Genomic DNA, 12,856 nt, shown 5'->3' with positions numbered 1-12,856 from the left:
GAAAACACGACAAAGGTGAGGACTCACCAAACAAACTCTACACACGGATAAACCCACGTCCCTGTTACCATATTAAAACATCTACAGTCAATGTGGAAGGGAACTAACCATTGAATGTCACAGAGTTACAGAACTAACAACCACAGCTGAAGAGACTGACGAGGAACCACGGGTGAACATTACAGGAGGGGAAGGAGGACTGTACGGGCCAGGGGATGGGAAGAAGAGCTTCCAGTGCTGAGCTATGAATCCATAGCAACTGCGGCTGCCTGTAGAGAGCAATTATGGATTGCGAATCAAGGAAGTGTTTACAGTGCCCTACCATTCCCTACTGAATTATTGGCTACTAATGGACCCTGGGGCTGAGGGTAGGGGCAGATGTAATCACAGTCTCCTCTTATGTTCAAGCTTCCAAGTATCACTGAACTGCCTTCCCCAAGTAACTCTGGAACAAAGGTGGTTCAGTCGCGGGTAAAGGGCATAGATGAGGGTCTGAGTCGGGATGTTGTAATGGACTCCTGTGATCCTAGTGATCTTGGGATGGGGTGGGTGGTGGAGATAGGAGAGTCTGGAAGCCCATGTACCAGCTAACATGAACAGTGAACAATTAGAGCGTGTCTTGAACAAGCTGGACGCTGAGAACTAACAGTTGGCATTGCCTTCTGACTTCTACATGTACTCTAGAGCACACGTTTGAACGCGCATTTGAACACGTGAACATACACATTAATAAATATGGCTGACTTAATGTCTCATCCCTTCTCTGTCTACTGACCTATTGATACATGTTATATTTAGTAAATACATTTAGCAGCTTCGTGTAGTGTGTAGCCAGTGTCCCTAATTTATTCTGTACTTTGGTTTGTGTTCTTGAGAACAACTCACCTTGACTTGTCACTGCCTGGTTTGGTTCTAGAATATTTAAAATGCTGTTTGACTTAATTTCCATTTTAGATTCAGATGATCCATTTACACATTTAAATAATGTCCAAAAGGGCCACTTTGCCATAAGAGCAAACAGTATTTTGCCACTTGTCCACATAGGTGCAGAGAGGGAAGTCGCTAGAGAGTCTGGGAGAATTACGAAGTGAAACGTGAGGGGCGGGATAGGTAACCCAGAGGGTCCAGCCAGAGTAGACTAGTAGCAGAGGTCTGGGGGAAGGGTGCCAGGCAGCACGGTCTCCACAGAAGCTCAGAAAGAGGATGCCCAACAGCATGGTCTCCATTGGAACCTTGAGAGTGGTCCTGTGTTTACCTCAGATTGCTGATCTGTTCTCTCAGTTGTCACCCGCAGAAGTGGGTCTTCTACCTTTCCACAATGCAGACCCTGTGCCTCGTGTCTTCTCAGGACTATGGTGAGCTTTCACTGAGATAGTACAGGCAACTCCTAACTGCTTGGCCTCAAAGTCTGTTCAAAGCTTCGTGAGTAGGGATCAGTACCGCCATCCTTGTTAGCTATTTTAAATAAAGCACAGTGCCGGAGACGGAAGTCTAGAGCATGATGTAGGCACAGTTCAAACTGAGACCCAGCATCTGACCCCCACTTTTATTTCAAGTATATGGGAGTGTTCACTGATGCAGATGAGCTGTTTCTGCTCCAACCTGGTACTTTCTAAATGCTGAGGGCATCTTTGGGTACGCAGCCAGCAGGCATATCTCAGGTACCCTATCAGATGACAGTCACCGAATTCTTCCCATTCTCCAGCTCAGTTCTCGGGCGTCTGCCTCTACTTGATGGTCAACGCAAACAAGTACCCCTCTCCTTCGATTTACTGTGACCTCTTCTTATTCACCAACTGTACCTTTGTGAGCTCACAGGCGGCCACAAGGCTTTAGCTCTCATATTCACGACTAGGGTTCGGTACCTGAAGAAAAAATGCTTTGGGTCAGAGTATTCTCATTAAGGACTTCTGAAAGTCACACATGTTCAGAAACCTGTGAAAGAACTCATGAGATGGGCTGTCTCCGTAGACATTGTAGCCTGCGTTAGGTACTAAAGTGGAGAGTGGGATATTATTAAGACGCACATAGGGCACCCCTGTTTCAAAGAAGCCATGTGGCAGCTCAGAGACACAGGCCCCTAGTAGCTGTTCCAAAAATAGGGTGGAACCCCAGTACAGTGAAAGAGAGAGAGAGAGAGAGAGAGACAGAGAGACAGAGAGACAGAGAGACAGAGACAGAGAGACAGAGAGACACACAGAGAGAGACAGAGAGACAGACAGAGAGAGAGACAGAGAGACAGAGAGACAGACAGAGAGACAGACAGAGAGAGACAGAGAGAGAGAGACAGAGAGAGACAGAGAGACAGAGACAGAGAGAGAGACAGAGAGAGAGACAGAGAGAGAGACAGAGAGACAGAGACAGAGAGAGACAGAGAGAGACAGAGAGACAGAGAGAGACACACAGAGAGAGACAGAGAGAGACAGAGAGACACACAGAGAGAGACAGACAGAGAGAGAGACAGAGAGAGACAGAGAGACAGAGAGAGACAGAGAGAGACAGAGAGACAGAGACAGAGAGACAGAGAGAGACAGAGAGACAGAGACAGAGAGACAGAGACAGAGAGAGACAGAGAGAGACAGAGAGAGACAGAGAGTGACAGAGAGACAGAGAGACACACAGAGAGAGACAGAGAGAGAGACAGAGAGACAGAGAGACAGAGAGAGACAGAGAGAGAGACACAGAGAGAGAGACACACACACACACAGAGAGAGAGAGAGAGAGAGAGAGAGAGAGAGAGAGAGAGAGAGAGAGAAATCTCCACACTACATCTCCCTTGCAGTTTTCAAGATCACAGTCTTCTCTGCAGAGCTCACTTCCCTTCTGGTTCCTCCACATCTCCTGGCATCAGAACAAACTAAAAAAGAGGCAGTGTGGTCCCAGGTATTTAGAGAAGCCGGAAGGTCTGTTGATGAATGACTGTTCCAAGCTGACAGGTTATAGCAATTAGCACTCCGGGAGAGGCAGTGGGCCGGGGACTGCTGATCAGTTTCCTCAGTTCTTCAGCTCACCTCAAAGCGGGGTCTTCCCCACCTTTACCGGATCAAAGGCAGGCGGCTTCGCACTTTAGAAATTCTGATCATCTTTTATGTTTTACATATCCATCCAGTGCACCAGTGAGCCATGCAAATGAGCTGTGCAAAGGACTTTCCAGGTTGTACGCCGGGGCGTAGTGCCCTATCTGATCCTTCTGCACGATGCTCCCCATAACTTGCTATTTGCAGAAAGACCCATTAGGGAGAGGGTGTGTGACACAGGCCACCACTGCAGGCAGTGGGGAATAAGCATGCATGTGCGTGTGTGCGCGGGGTTCTGTGCATGAGATTTGAGATCTGAGGCCATCTGTACCCACCTTGGCTAGTAGTCTCAACCCCATTTCTTGGGGAGAGAAGATGCTAAAATGTCACCAGAAATCAAACAGTGGTGGAATTCAGTGGCTCTCTCTGCCTTGTGGAGCTTCATCCCTATCTCCATCGCCATCAAATAAGATTTATTTCGCCCCCGTGGGCCTGGGCTTAAGCAGGGCAATGCTTCTCCGACAGCCACCCTGCTTCTGTTGGCTCTTCAGATGTACCTGGCCTATTCTGTCCTGAAATCAATTTCTTTCTTGTTTAACAAAACAAGGTTATTTTGTGCTAATTAAAATCACCAGATAATTAAAATTTATTTGCAACTTCAATGAAAGTATTTCAAAGGATGCTTACGATCAATGTACCCTCCTTCAAAGATAAAGCACCAGGGCCTCTCTGGTCACCAGCGTTGCCTCCTGTCTGGGTGTTCACAGTCCACTGTGCCCACCAAGGGGACATAAATGAGCGTCGCTATTATGCGTGCATTGGAAACCGGCTTTTAATTTCCACAAAGACTTGTCCTCATCCCTCATTTTAGCTAGCTGCTATTCGAAATCGCTAGTTTTGTTTTATTTTTTTCCTTCTCATAAAGTTCCAACAAATGGTGAGTTAAAAAGAAAGCAACTTGTAATTCAGACAAAAATGCTAATTGTGGATTATGCAAATGGCTGGTTGAGGTGACAGTATCAGCAGCCCTGTTCTCCTCCCTGTTGTAAAACTGTTGGATGTGAAATGCGTTAACTATCCCAGCCGGGTCAGTGTTCAGATGCTGTTTACCAATGAACACAGGCAGGCCTCTGGGGCAGTGGGTTGGACAATAAGGCAACATTTTTACAGGCCATCATTCCTGCACAGTCAGAGGTCGGTCTCTGGGCATCTTCTGGGTACATCACATCCTGTATCTATCCCATGGCCCCACTTGGGAGATCTCCTCCACACCCACCAGTCTAGAAGCATGGAAACTTACTCAGTGCACACTTCCCTTAGAACCAGAGCTGGATCACTGGAAAACCAAACACGTGGTCCTAATGGTTTTCTGCTTCTATGTTGGGACCCTCCGCTGTATCTCTGCAAACATGGGTATCCCCAAGGCCTGGGAATTGTTTATAGAGATAGAGATTAAGGCTATTACAATGTAGGTCCAACTGAAAACACTGGACTGGGTAGTTCCCCATCCAGGCAGGGGTCAGAGTGGTGGAGGAAAGAATCACCCGGGGAGGACCAGGATTGGCAGATACTGGAGCGAGATGTCCACACATGATTTTCCCTATACATACAGAACGGCGGTGGATTCAGCCTGACGTGCCATTTAAAACGTGAGTGATTTGCCACATGGAATGTTTTTGGACCAAGCTGAAGAAGCTGAAACTTTGGGAAGAAAAAAATTCTCAGATGGGGGTGTGATGCGTGTAGCTCTATTTAATAGGGGAAGTACCCTTCCCTTATTATGACCAGGAGACAGAGCCCTCCCTCTAGCCATAGCCTCATAGATGACCTTACACATGAGGCTATGGATGATAGATGCTACTTTGGCAGGGTAACCTTGAAGCCTGTCACTTGCCATGACCTTGAGACCCCTGGGCGGTTCCTAGGAAGAAAGGGAGGATGGTTGGTCAGCCTTGCCTGGGTTCCTGCCTAGCTCCCCTGCCTCTCCTGTGTCTAAGTCACTACAGTAGCACACAGGGCAACAGAATGAGGCCACAGGTGTTCTTGGGGCTCTTACACAGATTTATGGCTGACACCTCTCCAGGTCTCTGCCCCTCAGCTCTGTGATTTCGTTTGTCTTTAACATACCCAGATCTCCTATTTGACACCAGATCCTCTATCCATTGACTAGACACTTGCAGGGATCGACTGATAAAAACGGAAGCTTACCATGGCTTACAGCTTTGGAGTTTCAGCCTTTGTCCGTTGACCCTGTTGCTGCATACCTAGGAGAAACATTGTTCCTCATCAGGCTGTGCAGTAGAAACCACTTATCTCAAATCAAAGTAGGGAAAGAGATCAGGGTACCACTCCTGCTGTTCCTGATGTTCCTTAAGGTCATACCTCTCGTGATCTGAAGAACTCTCACTAGGTAGTTCCTGCCTCTTGAATTCCCTCCTACCACCCAATTGTCTACTCTGGGACCCATCCTGTAACACCTCAGTCTTAGGGGACAGTCTCACACTGCAACACCTTATGTCTTCAGTGTCCCTGCCATGCAGCCCCTGCTTCTTGAGACAGTGGTTTCCCTGGTGTTTGTGTCCTAACTAGCTCTTCGCTAACTGTTTCCCAGCAGTGTTCTCTGTGTGAGGCCTTTATGATATCTTTGCTCTGTGTTTCCCTGCACCTTGCCTCCTTTCTCTGCTTAGTAAAGAAGATCCTGGCAAAGCAGGATCTCCCACCTGGCAGGAGAAAGAGGCTTGCTCAGCCTGGGCTTGCTTCAGCCTCATCCATTCTGGCCTTCTTTCAAGCTCTTGCGCTGGTTCTTGCTTCTATCTCCCACCTGCCACATCGCACTGTCTGAAATCGTTCCTTAGACATCCTTGATGTCCTTTACCAATTGCCACATCAAACTTCTAGAAGAGCGTCAGATTTCTCCTCTTGTTTTCCACAGCACATTAACATCCCTTTTAACTTACTGTTTTAACTATAACATCTAAGCAAAGCCTAGACATGCCTTTTACTGCCGTGAGGAGGTTTGATATTGTATGTGGAGTTCCTGAGCATCTTTGCCCCTCTGAACCGCATTTGCTTTCCGACATGACTTATTGTTGTAGAAACAGCTACCTCAAACCCTGACCTCTGCTGTCGTCTTAGTCAGGGTTTTACTGCTGTGAACAGACACCATGACCAAGGCAACTCTTATAAGGACAACATTTAATTGGGGCTGGCTTATAGGTTCAGAGGTTCAGTCCATTATCATCAAGGTGGGAACACGGCAACATCCAGGCAGGCATGGTGCAGGCAGTGCCAAGAGTTCTACATCTTCAACTGAAGGCTGATAGAATACTGACTTCCAGGCAGCTAGAATGAGAGTCTTAAAGCCACACCCACAGTGACACACCTACTCTAACGGGGCCACACCTCCTAGTAGTACAAATCCCTGGGCTGAGCATATAAAAACCATCACACAGGCCTACCTTGTTCCTCTCATTTGGAGCATCCAATTCCCCCCTCTCTCGTAGCACCTGCCTGTATCAGGTGATCCCTAAGCCCCGCTGTCCAGCTGGTCCATTCCTCAGTATTCTTGCACTGGAGTCTAGCAAGGAATGGTAGAATCTTTGGAGTTTCAGCCTTTGTCCGTTGGCCCTGTTGCTGCAGACCTAAGGAGAAACATTGTTCCTCATCAGGCTGTGCAGTAGAAACCACTTATCTCAAATCAAAGTAGGGAAAGTGACCAGGGTACCACTCCTGCTGTTCCTGATGTTCCTTAAGGTCATACCTCTCGTGATCCAAGAAAGATAACAGGTAGGGCATCTCAGAAGGACAGTGCACCAATCAGAGTCGTACATTTATCATTCCTGAGCTCGAATTCTCCAACAAGGCCACACCTTCTAATACTGCCACTCCCTGGCTAAGCATATACAAACCACTACAGCTATATACATTCACAGGGAAGAAAGATGTTTGAGGTTCTTGTGTTTTTCTGACTGGACAGCACATTCAGCCATGGTATGCGCCACAGATGTGAGGTGAGGCCACTGCTGGTCCCTCCGGGGCATCCTCAGCCGTAGTTCAAACATTTCTTCATTGAAGTTGGCTACAACTATACCGAGGAAATCCACGCCCACATCCTGACCACATTGTCGGTGTCATCTCCCCGTATCCCAGGGCCTCCTCCTTCAGTGCACCCTGCATCAGTATCTCTCTGTTGAAAGCCTTGAGAGATAGATAGCATCACTTCTGACAAGACGCTAGTTTTACCAGATAGTCCCTCTTCCGATTGGCATGGTGGCCTTCACTTCTCTCCCACAATGTACAGTCACAGTCCTAAAATATCAGCCAATCATTGGGCACCTCTTCTCAGTTTGAAAGCCTGTATGGATCCACACTCCTGTCACCTTAAAACCAAGACCACAGAATGAAGTTCCCCCATCCCTCTGGCCTCATCCACTTCCCCTCTTCGGTGTCCTCGGACTGAGTTAGATGCAACCTATATATCATCTCTTCCAAGGACATTTCAAGACCCACTTTCCCTGTATGCCCATTCTGATGGGAGGTCACTCTTCTGCATTCATGAAACACAAGTCATTGTACTAACTTCTCTTCGTGTCCTCTGTTAATGACTAATCTCTTTGGATCAAGAGCCGTCTATAACTTGCCCAACTGTGTCTATGTAAACATGCACAAAGCCTAGAACTCCAGACCATACGTTGCCAAGACCACAGCTCTAGAGACTGAGTCTGGGATGCAACGGATCTCATTTCTGGGTTTCCAACGGGATCTAAAAATAAATCTGAATGCCAGGCAGATTTAAGGGTTATTGATTAACCTGATAAAGGAGAGCAATAATGCCATGGCAGGGGTGGGGTGGGGGTGGGGTGCAGAAAAGGAAAGAGTAATTTATTAGATCTGTAGAGTCTTCCCTTGAGCTGTACAGAAACAAAAGTACATGCTTCCTTAAAGGACAAACCACAGAAGATCATGGGAAGGCAGGGAGATCATGCCCAAGTCTGTTGGCAAAGCAGGTGAGTTGTACATGCAAAAGACAGTTGGTGTGAACGATGGTTTGGTGTTTAGGGGAGAGACAGGGGTGCCGAAAGCCACGATAAGCCAAGGTCTTGGGGAAGACTATACAAAGGTCTGTGAGGAAGACGTGGGGTTGATGTAAGGTTTGAATGGGTCTGGGGAGAAGTCATAAGAAGGGCAGAGCTGATATGGAGGGGGGAGTCAGGGGTGTGCTCAGTAATCAGCAAGCACAGGGCAAACGGAAGTGGGAAAGAGTAGACCAGAGATGAGGACGGAGAAGCTTCACCTTGGAGAAGTGGGAGGCCAGGTTGTCTGAGGTCTCTGAAGGCTTCTTACAAAAAAAGGTTCAGCATCCAAGAGATTTTATAAATGTAAATAAGTGAACAGGTATATTTTTTGAATTTTATCTATATATTTGTTTGATTTAAGCTTTTCTATAAACATTTGACATTGTCCTCAATTTTAGTGGAAAATAAACACCCATGCAAAATAATTTCTTGTTGTGACCCCTGATTCTCAGACCATCTTGAGCAATGAAAACGTGGGTAGCTTTGAAATGATGGGTTCAGTAACCACATAGGGGTCTGCACAAGGAGGCCTAACACAGAGGTTCACACATAAGGCTCTTCACACAGGGGTCCCCACAAGGCACCTCTAACACAGGTCATTCACAAAAGTCCCCACACACATATGTGATGACACAGGGTCCTCACACACATGGGTTATCACACAGGATCATCACACGGGAACTCTCATAAAGGAATATCCACATAATGGTTCCTGTGTGGCTCCTGACACAGGGCCCCTCACTCTTGGTGCCTCTGATAGTTAATTTTATATCAACTTGATACAACCTAGAGCTATCTGAAAGGAGGGAGCCTCAATTGAGAAAATGCCCCCAGAGGATCCTGCTGTAGGATGCTTTCTTATTTAGTGATCGAATGGAGAAGGGCCCAGCTCATTGTGGGTGGTGTCATCCCTGGACCTGTGGTCATAGGTTATATAAGGAAGCAGGCTGAGCAAGCCATGATGAGCAAGTCAGTAAGCAGTACCCCTCCATGGCCTCTATATCAGCTGCTGCCAGCAGGACCTACCCTGCTTGTGTTTCTGTCCCGAGTTTCTCCAATGATGGAATATAATGTGGAAATGTCAGCCAAATTTGTTTTTGATTCTGGTGTCTTGTCATAGCAACAGCAACCCTAGTTAAGACAACTCCTCCCTTCCTCATGGCTCTGCAGGCAGAGCTCCTCATATATGGTTCACGTTCAGTTGCTTCCAAGGAGAGTAACCACATTGACAGTTAAATCTTCAGCAGTAAGCTGTGGGAAAAAAAAAATCCTAGGATGGGCCTTGCAAACTTTTATTTGAAGCTTTAATTGGATCAAAGGAATATTTTTACCTTCATGCTAAATTAGGGATCACTAATCCCGGAGGAAGGTAATTAGCTATAAAATTTAATCTTAAGGCCAGGCAAAGAGTATTTTCCATGGTGATGTGAATTTGTATAGTGTATGCAACACTGAAAACCTATTTTTTGTGGCTTTTGTACCAAAAAGACATGGAATTAAAACATTGAGCTACCAACTAAACCAATAGTAACATCGAGGCAGGTCCGAAGTTGATTTGAATTATAGCTGAGCCCAAAGCATTCAGAGTAGTAGGGTATGTGTGTGTGTGTGTGTGTGTGTGTGTGTGTGTGTGTGTGTGTGTGTGTGTGTATGTATGTATGTATGTATAGGTGCACATGTGTTCATGTGTGCTTGAAATCCAGAGTTTAACCTTAGGTATCATGGCTCAGATACCTTCCATTTTGCTTTTTGAGATAGGGTTTATCATGGGCCTAGAGTTCTCAGATTCAACTGGGTTGGCTATTGAACAAGTCCCAGGGATCCACTTAGGTCTATCTACCCAGCCCTGGGATTACAAGCAGGTACCACCATGCTCAGCATTTCCATGTGGGTACTGGGCATCAAACGCAGATTCTCATGTTTATGTAGTGAGCCCTCTCTCCCCCCAGCCCTCAAAGGGGTATTTTAACTCTTTCACATTTGATAGGAAGGTGCAGAGATTTTCCTACTCAGAGCATCAAGCTACAGACACTATTAGGACTGATTTATCAGCCCTGGAAAAAAAACCTGGTAAAGGTTTGTGTGCAGTGTCCTATTTTTCTCTCTGCATTACGTGTTTCTAACTTAGTTTTTATTTCGGCATGGGGTTATGCTGCTCTGAGTGTTCTCTCCCACTGACCCCAGACAGGATTTCTCTGTGTAGCCCTGAATGTCCTAGAACTGTAGGCCAGGCTGGCCTTGAATTCAGAGATTTGCCTGCCTCTGTCTCCTGGGTGCCACCACCGCTTGACTTCCATGAGTGTTCTTATAGGATGCATACTCATGTTCAGTATTCGCAAACTCACAACTCATTAAGGTCATTAAGGTAGAGACAAAAATTTAACGTACCTGCATCTTAATTTAATAATAAATAATAATAAAAACAGAACTCGGGATAATTGCAATGAGATTGGATCCAAAGGGTAATATTTAATTGTTAGTTACCAACTTGTAATGAGAACATTTTATAAAGAATAACTTTAAAAACTATAATTAAAAAAAAAACTAATCTGTGTTGTTGTGAGGCAGGATGGGCTGCTCTAATTTGGATGGAAAGTGTCATATCTCCAAGCCCATGAAGAGAGAGCCAAGCTCTCAGCCTAAGCCACTGTTGGAAAGTTGAGTAACTTTTAGGAAGTGCTGCCTAGAAAAAGGAAGTTAACGCTTTTCCTCTTTTCTTTTTATTAGTTACAGTGAGATGAACAGCTGTGTTCTACTCAGGACTCCTGCCTTGACACTATGCCCCTCGTAGACCCAAAACCATGGTGCCAACCACTCTCTGAAACTGTGAGTTAATTAACTGTTAAGTTGACATATCGAGTATTCTGTTGCTGACTAGTACAGTAAAATCATGCCTCTTTGGTCACCATGTTTGAAGCAAAAACTCACAAGAAATAATTTATGTTATGAACAAGACCTGCACTGAGCTTCTGGTGATGGTCTGAACACCAGATAGGAATGGCTGCAAGGATCAATCCATGCAGGTCAGGCATGGAAAAGTCTTATTTCTGAGCCAGAAAGGTTTCTCTCCTCAATGCTAATTCCTGCCTTAGTTGTAAATGGTGCTGGTCTCTCTAGTATGTATGAAAGTTTCAGTCTCAACAAACCTTCTCTCAATGCTGTTCTATACAACCTCTCCTATGATTATAACTCTATATAAGTGCCATTTTGCCCAGACCCCTAATAAGGTTAAACCTTCGCCTGTCCATTTATGAGCAAACAGGCTCTTCCCTGTGTCTGGCCCACATTCTGTCTCCTAGAGGCATCTCCTGGTGCCTAGAACCTGCTTCATGCCCTTGTCTCTATCAGATCCCTGTCTCCTTCAAGTGTCTATGTGACCCTCCCTTATTCCTTTGTAACTGTAGCCATCTCTACCTTTACTGTCCCTAGCGCTCTCCATAGTGTAGAAAGACTGTTTCTAAATGTAGATCTCATTCTGAGCCTCCCAGGCTCATGTAGTCCTGTGGCCTCCACACCACCATGACTAAAGCCAATGTCTCTGGTGTCCACATATATGGAAACATTCTTTCACTCCATTTTGTTCTTCTAACAGCCACATTTAACTTGCTTCAAGCTTGTTTTGCTATTTTATGGTTATAGCCTTGCACATTCCATTTCTATCTGAAACAGATGTGCATTTCTTTTCTCCTGTGTGACTCCTACCCCTACCTCAGAAACCATCTCAGAATACCTGTCTCCTCCAGAGGGGCCTTCCAGTGTCACAGGGGTCAACATTTTACAAAAATTCTCAATTCCCCCAGATTTCAGAGAGGGGACTGTTATAGCTCCTTTGTGCCCTTGATTGCTGAGGTAGGGCTCAGGCTGAGGCAAATCTGTCTTACAGTCTTCACCTGTGAATCCTGGGTTCAGTTGCTTCTTTTCATAGCAAGTTCTGTTCACAGTGGGTTGATACTGCCCTGGTTTAACCTCACATTCTTAGATTTACAAATGGCATCTTTTGCTTTCATGAGGTCTTCAATGATTTTATTGTGTCATTGCTGGAATACATGTGATTGTCATTTCAAATTTGCACATGCTATGAAGATCACTTGTGTGTAGATAAAAGCTAAGCACCACCTGTTGTAAAGACCCTAGCAAGTCTCACAGCAAACACACTCTCAGTGACAAAGATGCAGGAGAAACACAACATCTGCCAGATCCAGCATGGCTTTGGAAGGGGAGGTGTGACAAAGTTTCCACCCCTGGAGCAGAGCCAGCAGGGCCTGGATCTTCTTCGTGTTGATGGTGGCTGTAGGCATAAGGCTTGTGTGTGTGTGTGTGTGTGTGTGTGTGTATACATATATTTAAAACTTTATGTTCCTCCTTTGGGGAATGGTCCCCTACTAAGGTTAATGACTCCATGATAATAAAAAACAGCACAATTCCAGGAAGGAATAATATGCCTGTTGTTCCTCAGCAAAATGGTATTGCTGCGACCTTCAGGAGAGCCCTTAAGGCTGTGGGAAAGAATTCTGAAAACATGAGTTCAAGAATCTATAACTCAAAGTAAGAAATGTTCTTTATAGGATTTCTCAATTATGCAATAGAGTACAATATGAATTATACAAGGGGCTTAATGGACCTGAAAGAACAGAGGCAGCTGCACCAATGAGCCAGCTTTGTCAGAGAGATATTAAGGAAGGAGATAAAGAGATTTAGGGAGTGCTGATCTCAGGACAAGATCTCACCCAGCTAAACTTATTGTTTGTGTTTGTAGCTGAACAA

The 12,856-nt window shown here is 45.7% G+C and overlaps 1 protein-coding gene and 1 long non-coding RNA gene across 5 annotated transcripts in view; one reads left to right on the top strand and one right to left on the bottom strand.

Moving 5' to 3' along the window:
• Positions 1–12,856, bottom strand: part of Erich1 (glutamate-rich 1) — a gene marked incomplete at its 5' end in the record, with an annotated part of 52,793,804 nt that overhangs the window by 1,169,600 nt on the left and 51,611,348 nt on the right.
• Positions 1–12,856, top strand: part of LOC102550919 (uncharacterized) — a 93,780-nt gene that overhangs the window by 76,455 nt on the left and 4,469 nt on the right. For all 5 annotated transcript variants that reach the window (XR_015640077.1, XR_015640075.1, XR_015640078.1 and 2 more), the window contains one exon: positions 10,820–10,918. This is a non-coding gene — a long non-coding RNA (uncharacterized LOC102550919). The remainder of the gene's footprint in view (positions 1–10,819; positions 10,919–12,856) is intronic.

Source organism: Rattus norvegicus, chromosome 16 (assembly GCF_021556685.1).
Source record: "Rattus norvegicus strain SHRSP/BbbUtx chromosome 16, alternate assembly SHRSP_T2T, whole genome shotgun sequence".
NCBI classification, from domain to species: Eukaryota; Metazoa; Chordata; class Mammalia; order Rodentia; family Muridae; genus Rattus; species Rattus norvegicus.
This window is presented reverse-complemented; position numbering and strand designations above follow the sequence as displayed.